General features: G+C 42.1%; 1 protein-coding gene and 1 pseudogene across 1 annotated transcript in view; both read right to left on the bottom strand.

The window, feature by feature from the left end:
* UBE2G1 (ubiquitin conjugating enzyme E2 G1) overlaps positions 1 to 5,431 on the bottom strand; it is a 100,951-nt gene that overhangs the window by 5,560 nt on the left and 89,960 nt on the right. The gene's annotated exons all lie outside the window — the stretch shown is intronic.
* Positions 4,480 to 4,566, bottom strand: LOC119468644 (annotated as a pseudogene).

Below are 5,431 nucleotides of genomic sequence, written 5' to 3'. Positions count from 1 at the left end.
AAAAAAAAAAAAAAAAAAAGTGAAAACTAATTACCTGCATAATACTCCAAATAAATAGTGCTGTCTTGAAACAGTCATTTACATTTTTTTGTAAGCATTTCCACTTTGTAGAATTGAGGTTTCAATATTCATTGAAATTATATCAATTCCATCTGTCATTTGCCTCAAATTTTCTCATAATTATTCCTGCTTTTTTATCCTAAAAATCTGGAGCTTGTTTACCTCCAAAGAACTTGAATATCTTGCCAGGCGCAATGGTTCGCGCCTGTAATCCCAGCACTTTGGGAGGCCGAGGCATGCAGATCACGCAGTCAGGAGCTCGAGACCAGCCTGACTAACATGGTGAAACCCTGCCTCTACTAAAAATACAAAAAAAAAAAAAAAAAAAAAAAAAACTTGAATGTCTGGTTTCATTTATTAATTTTCTAAAACTAGAATCAAGTCCTTAATTTTCCATATGGCTACCAAATCTAATCTTTTAAAAAGATCTGAAAAAATACAAAACAGACCAGTGTGCTCTCAAATAGAAGTCACTTTTTGATGTTAATGACAAAAATAAAAGTAATTCTTCACTCACAGGCAAGTATTTCAATGATCTTCACCACGAGGAAAATAGCTAGTATCAAGGAAGTTCTCCCCATTACCCTTCATACAAATGCTTCCAAAAGTTCTAAATCACCCTGCACAGCCACCCAGTGTACTCCTGCCCTGTCACCAATCGGCTGACTTTTCCCCCCAAACTGGGACAGTGCTGCTCCTCTTCTACCATGAGACTGGTAAGCACTAACACCAACCTCCTTTCTGAGCTCTCTGTGACAACTCACTCTCCTAACTCTCCAGCGTGTTACCAAGCCACTCTCCACTTCTTCCTCCTGTCCCCTCGATGTGCAGTCTCCAAGCTGCTGTCCTTGGCCCTGGTAAGTACCGCTCTCTACGCCAAAAGGATCTGTATCTCTACTCTGGAGACTTGCAATGTCACCAGCAACCTACTTCTAAACCTCTATCCTAACCATCCAAATAGAGTCGTGCTCTGCTTCCAATCTCACTGAAGCTCTTTTTTTCTTTTTTTGGAGAGAGAGTCGCCCAGGCTGGAATGCAGTGGTGCAATCTCCGCTTGCTGCAACCTCCACCTGCCAGGTTCAAGTGATTCTCCTGCCTCAGTGTCCCAAGTGGCTGGGATTACAGGCATGTGCCACCATGCCGGCTAATTTTTTTGGTATTTTTAGTAGAAAGGGGTTTCACCACATTGGTCTCAAACTTCCATCCACCCACCTCAGCCTCCCAAAGTGCAGCTCCCAAACTAATGACTGGTTTAGGTACTTACTGAGGCATTTCCTTCCTTACTGAGCAAATAAAAAAAGACGGTGAAAATAGGAAAAATTTTTAGACTGCATGGTGTATCTGCTACTAAAGGGGATCACTTCTGGTTATAATAAGGAGATCTAAAAGCACATCTAAATTTTTTCTGGAAACTATAGATATAAAACACAAAAATAGGATAAATGGTGGACAGACTTTGGCTTTACTTCTGACTTGCAGCTTTGCATTTGATACATTTAATCACAAAAATAACAAATTAAAATTAAGATAGTATTACACTAGTTCAAGGATAAACAAACCAACCACTGAAAAATAATGCCCAAAATAGATCAACACCTACTGGTTGATGTGTTGGAAATATGATTTTATGACATAACAGGCACTGTATACCAATGGTGAAAGGCAGGACTTGTCAATACGTGGTCTAGTCAACAGTTATACACCGGGGAGAAATGCACAGGGAATGAGGTTCAACCTTTACCTCACATCATACACAAAAATCAATTTCAGTGGATTCAACACAAATATGAAAGGCAAAACAAAACAGATTTTTGGTGGTAAAAAAAAAAAGTAGGATTTCTAGCTAAGACATCAAAAGTAAAATCCATAAAAGACTAATCAATTCACCTGCATTAAAATTAAGAACCTCAGGCTAGGCACGGTGGCTCATGCCCATAATGCCAGCACTTTGGGAGGCTGAGGCACAAGAATTGCTTGAACCCAGGAGGTGGAGGCGGCAGTGAGCCAAGATTGCACCACTGCACTCCAGCCTAGGCAACAGAGCAAAACTCTGTCTAAAAAAATAAAAAAATAAGAACCTCAGTTTGTCCAAAGGATACCATAAAGAAAATAAAAGGACAAGTATACAAATTAACAAACTGAAAAAAATAGTCTTAAAACCTGAACACAAATTTCACAGAAGAAACCTCAATGGCCAAACACATGAAACAATATGCAATTTCATTGGTAACTAAGGTAACGCATATTAAGCCCACAATGACCCAACATTTTATAATATCCAGATCAAGATACACACACACACACACACACACACACACACACACACACGGACACACGTGCACCTGAGCGTGAGATGGTCTCACTCTGTCACCCAGGTTGGAGTGCAATGATGCAATCTCAGCTCACCGCAGCCTCCGCCTCTCGGGTTCAAGCAGTTCTCCAATCAGCCTCCTGAGTAGCTGGGACTATAGGAGTGCACCACTACGCCTTGGTATTTTTTTACTTTTTTGAGACAGTCTTGCTCTGACCCCAGGCTGAAGTGCAGTGGCCCGAACTCGGCTCACTGCAACCTACGCCTCCTGGGTTTATATGATTCTCCTGTCTCAGCCTCCCAAGTAGCTGGGACTACAAGCGTGCACCACCATGCCCAGCTAATTTCTGTATTTTTAGTAGAGATGGGGTTTCACCATGTTGGCCAGGATGGTCTCGATCTCTTGACCTCGTGATCTGCCCACCTAGACCTCCCAAAGTCCTGGGACTATAGGCGTGAGCCACTACACCAGGCCACGCCTTGGTAATTTTTATATTTTTTGGTAGAGACAGGGTTTCAACCATGTGGACCAGGCTGGTCTCAAACTCCTGACCTCAAGCAATCTGTCTGTCTCAGCTTCCCAAAATGCTGGGATTATAGGCATGAGCTACTATGCCAGGCCAGATCAATAATCATTCAGATGTATGATAATCTCAAATGTTATTGAATATATGAAGCAAAGGGAATCTTTTTTTTTTTTTTTAAGACAGAGTCCTGGTCTGTCGCCCAAGGTGGAGTGCAGTGGCGTGATCTCGGCTCACTGCAACCTCCACCTCCTGTGTTCAAGCGATTCTCCAACCTCAGCCTACCAAGTAGTTGGGATTACAGGAACCCATCATCATGCCCGGCTAATTTTTGTATTTTTCAGTAGAGACGGGTTTTCACCATGTTGGCTATGCTGGTCTCAAACTCCTGACCTCAGCTGATCCACCAACTTTGGCCTCCTAGAGTACTGTGATTACAGGCATGAGCCACTGAATTGGGCCAGGAATCTTTTCTTTTTTCTTTTGAGACTGAGTCTCACTCTGTCTCCCAGACTGGAGTACTGTGGCGTGATCTTAGCTCACTCCCAGGTTCAAGCGATTCTCCTGCCTCAGCATCCCAAGTAACTGGGACAACAGGCGCGCACCACCATGCCCAACTAATTTTTTATATTTATAGTAGGGACGGGGTTTCACCATATTGGCCAGGCTGGTCTCGAACTCCTGAACTCGTGATCCACCCACCTCAGACTCCCAAAGTGCTAGGATTACAGGCATGAGCCACCGCGCCCAGCTGCCAAGGGAATCTTTATTCTTGCCAATGGGACTACAAAAAGAAGGAACACTTTACAATTTAGCATTATCTAGTCAAAATGACGTGCATGTGCCCTTAATTAAACAATTTCATCCCTAGGTATATAGCCTAGAGAACCTCTTATAGTACATACAAATCAGGAAACAAGGATAGCCACCCTCTATAATAGAAAAAGAAAAAAACACCCCTACAGCAATTCAGAAAATCACTGCAATGAGAATAAAGAGTAGAGAGGTAATTTACCTAATGAAATAGTACAGATAAAGTATACCTATTTGCAACAACACAGATCAATTTGAAGAATGCTGAGCAATAAAAGTAACAGAAGTATACATCCATTATCATTCCACATATCAACAGTTCAAAATCATGCAATACATTGTTTCGAAATGCAAATTTGGTAAAATTATGAAGAAAAGCAATAGTAAACCCAGAATGAGGAAGAGGAGAAAGGGACAGAAGAAAGCAGTGGAGGGTGGGGGCATAAGATAACGGTAATGCTCGTTTTCTTAAAATAGGGAGAGTCCATATAGGATGTACCATGCATTGTCATGCTTTACACACTATATTTCAGTTTCTCCCTCAACCCCCACAAATCAAGAGGTTTTTTACGGCATCATTTAATTATCACAAGCAGGTCTCAGGGATCATCTGGCATCTTGTTTCTGTAGCTTCACAACTCTTAGACCTTATTCACCAACCTGCAGGACTATTCCTTTTTCAGAGACATAGATGCTAAATAAACATGTTCTGATACCCTTGATTTTAATTATGGCAGCCTGCTGAATCAAAGTAGCGAAATTTGAAACAGCTCAGTGTTGTATCTTTTGGTGCTCTACACCTTCAGAGAAACTTCTAGAGTAACAAACTATAGTAATGATCCTTGAAAGTATAGTCTTTATTTCAGTTTCCATCATTTCAATTTTTTTTTTTTAAAAAAAGAGACAAAAAACCCACATATGAGCAATTAATCTATGTTATTTCCTCTTCTAAGGTGGATGGGCACCTTCCATCTCTGACTTCTTTCTAGACCTAAGATAAAACTGTGGACACATGTTACACAGTAAAAGGGGTGTTTTTACTACTGGCCCTGTCTCTAAAGACCAAGGAGATAGAAGACCAACTTTAAGGGAACAGGTAGATGATTTACGGTCTTGCCTATACCCAACATAATACAGTATATGAACATGTAAGAAACATTAGTGCCCAGAAGTGATCAGGATGGTAGATCAAAAAGTCAAACAGGCCAGGTGTGGGGCTGACGCTTGTAATCCCAACACTTTGGGAGGCCGAGGTGGGCAGATCACCTGAGGGTGGCTGGGAGTTCGAGACCAGCCTGACCAACATGGAGAAACCCCATCTCTACTAAAAAATGCAAAATTAACCAGCCTTGGTGATGTATGCCTGTAGTCCCTGCTACTCAGGAGGCTGAGGCAGGAGAATCACTTGAACCTGGGAGGCAGAGGTTGCAGTGAGCTGAGTTAGCGCCATTGCACCCCAGCCTGAGGAATAAGAGTGAAACTCCGTCTCGGGGGAAAAAAAAAAAAAAGTCAAACAAAGAAACTAAACGGAAATAAGAACCTTAACATTAGAAACTTTACCATCAGGCCGGGCGCGGTGGCTCAAGCCTGTAATCCCAGCACTTTGGGAGGCCGAGGCGGGTGGATCACGAGGTCAAGAGATCGAGACCATCCTGGTCAACGTGGTGAAACCCCGTCTCTACTAAAAATACAAAAAATTAGCTGGGCATGGTGGTGCATGCCT

This window comes from Cebus imitator, unplaced genomic scaffold, assembly GCF_001604975.1.
Source record: "Cebus imitator isolate Cc_AM_T3 unplaced genomic scaffold, Cebus_imitator-1.0 Scaffold464, whole genome shotgun sequence".
In the NCBI taxonomy this organism is placed as follows: Eukaryota; Metazoa; Chordata; class Mammalia; order Primates; family Cebidae; genus Cebus; species Cebus imitator.
The sequence above is the reverse complement of the archived record's forward strand: the minus strand, read 5'-3'. Positions and strand labels throughout refer to the sequence as shown.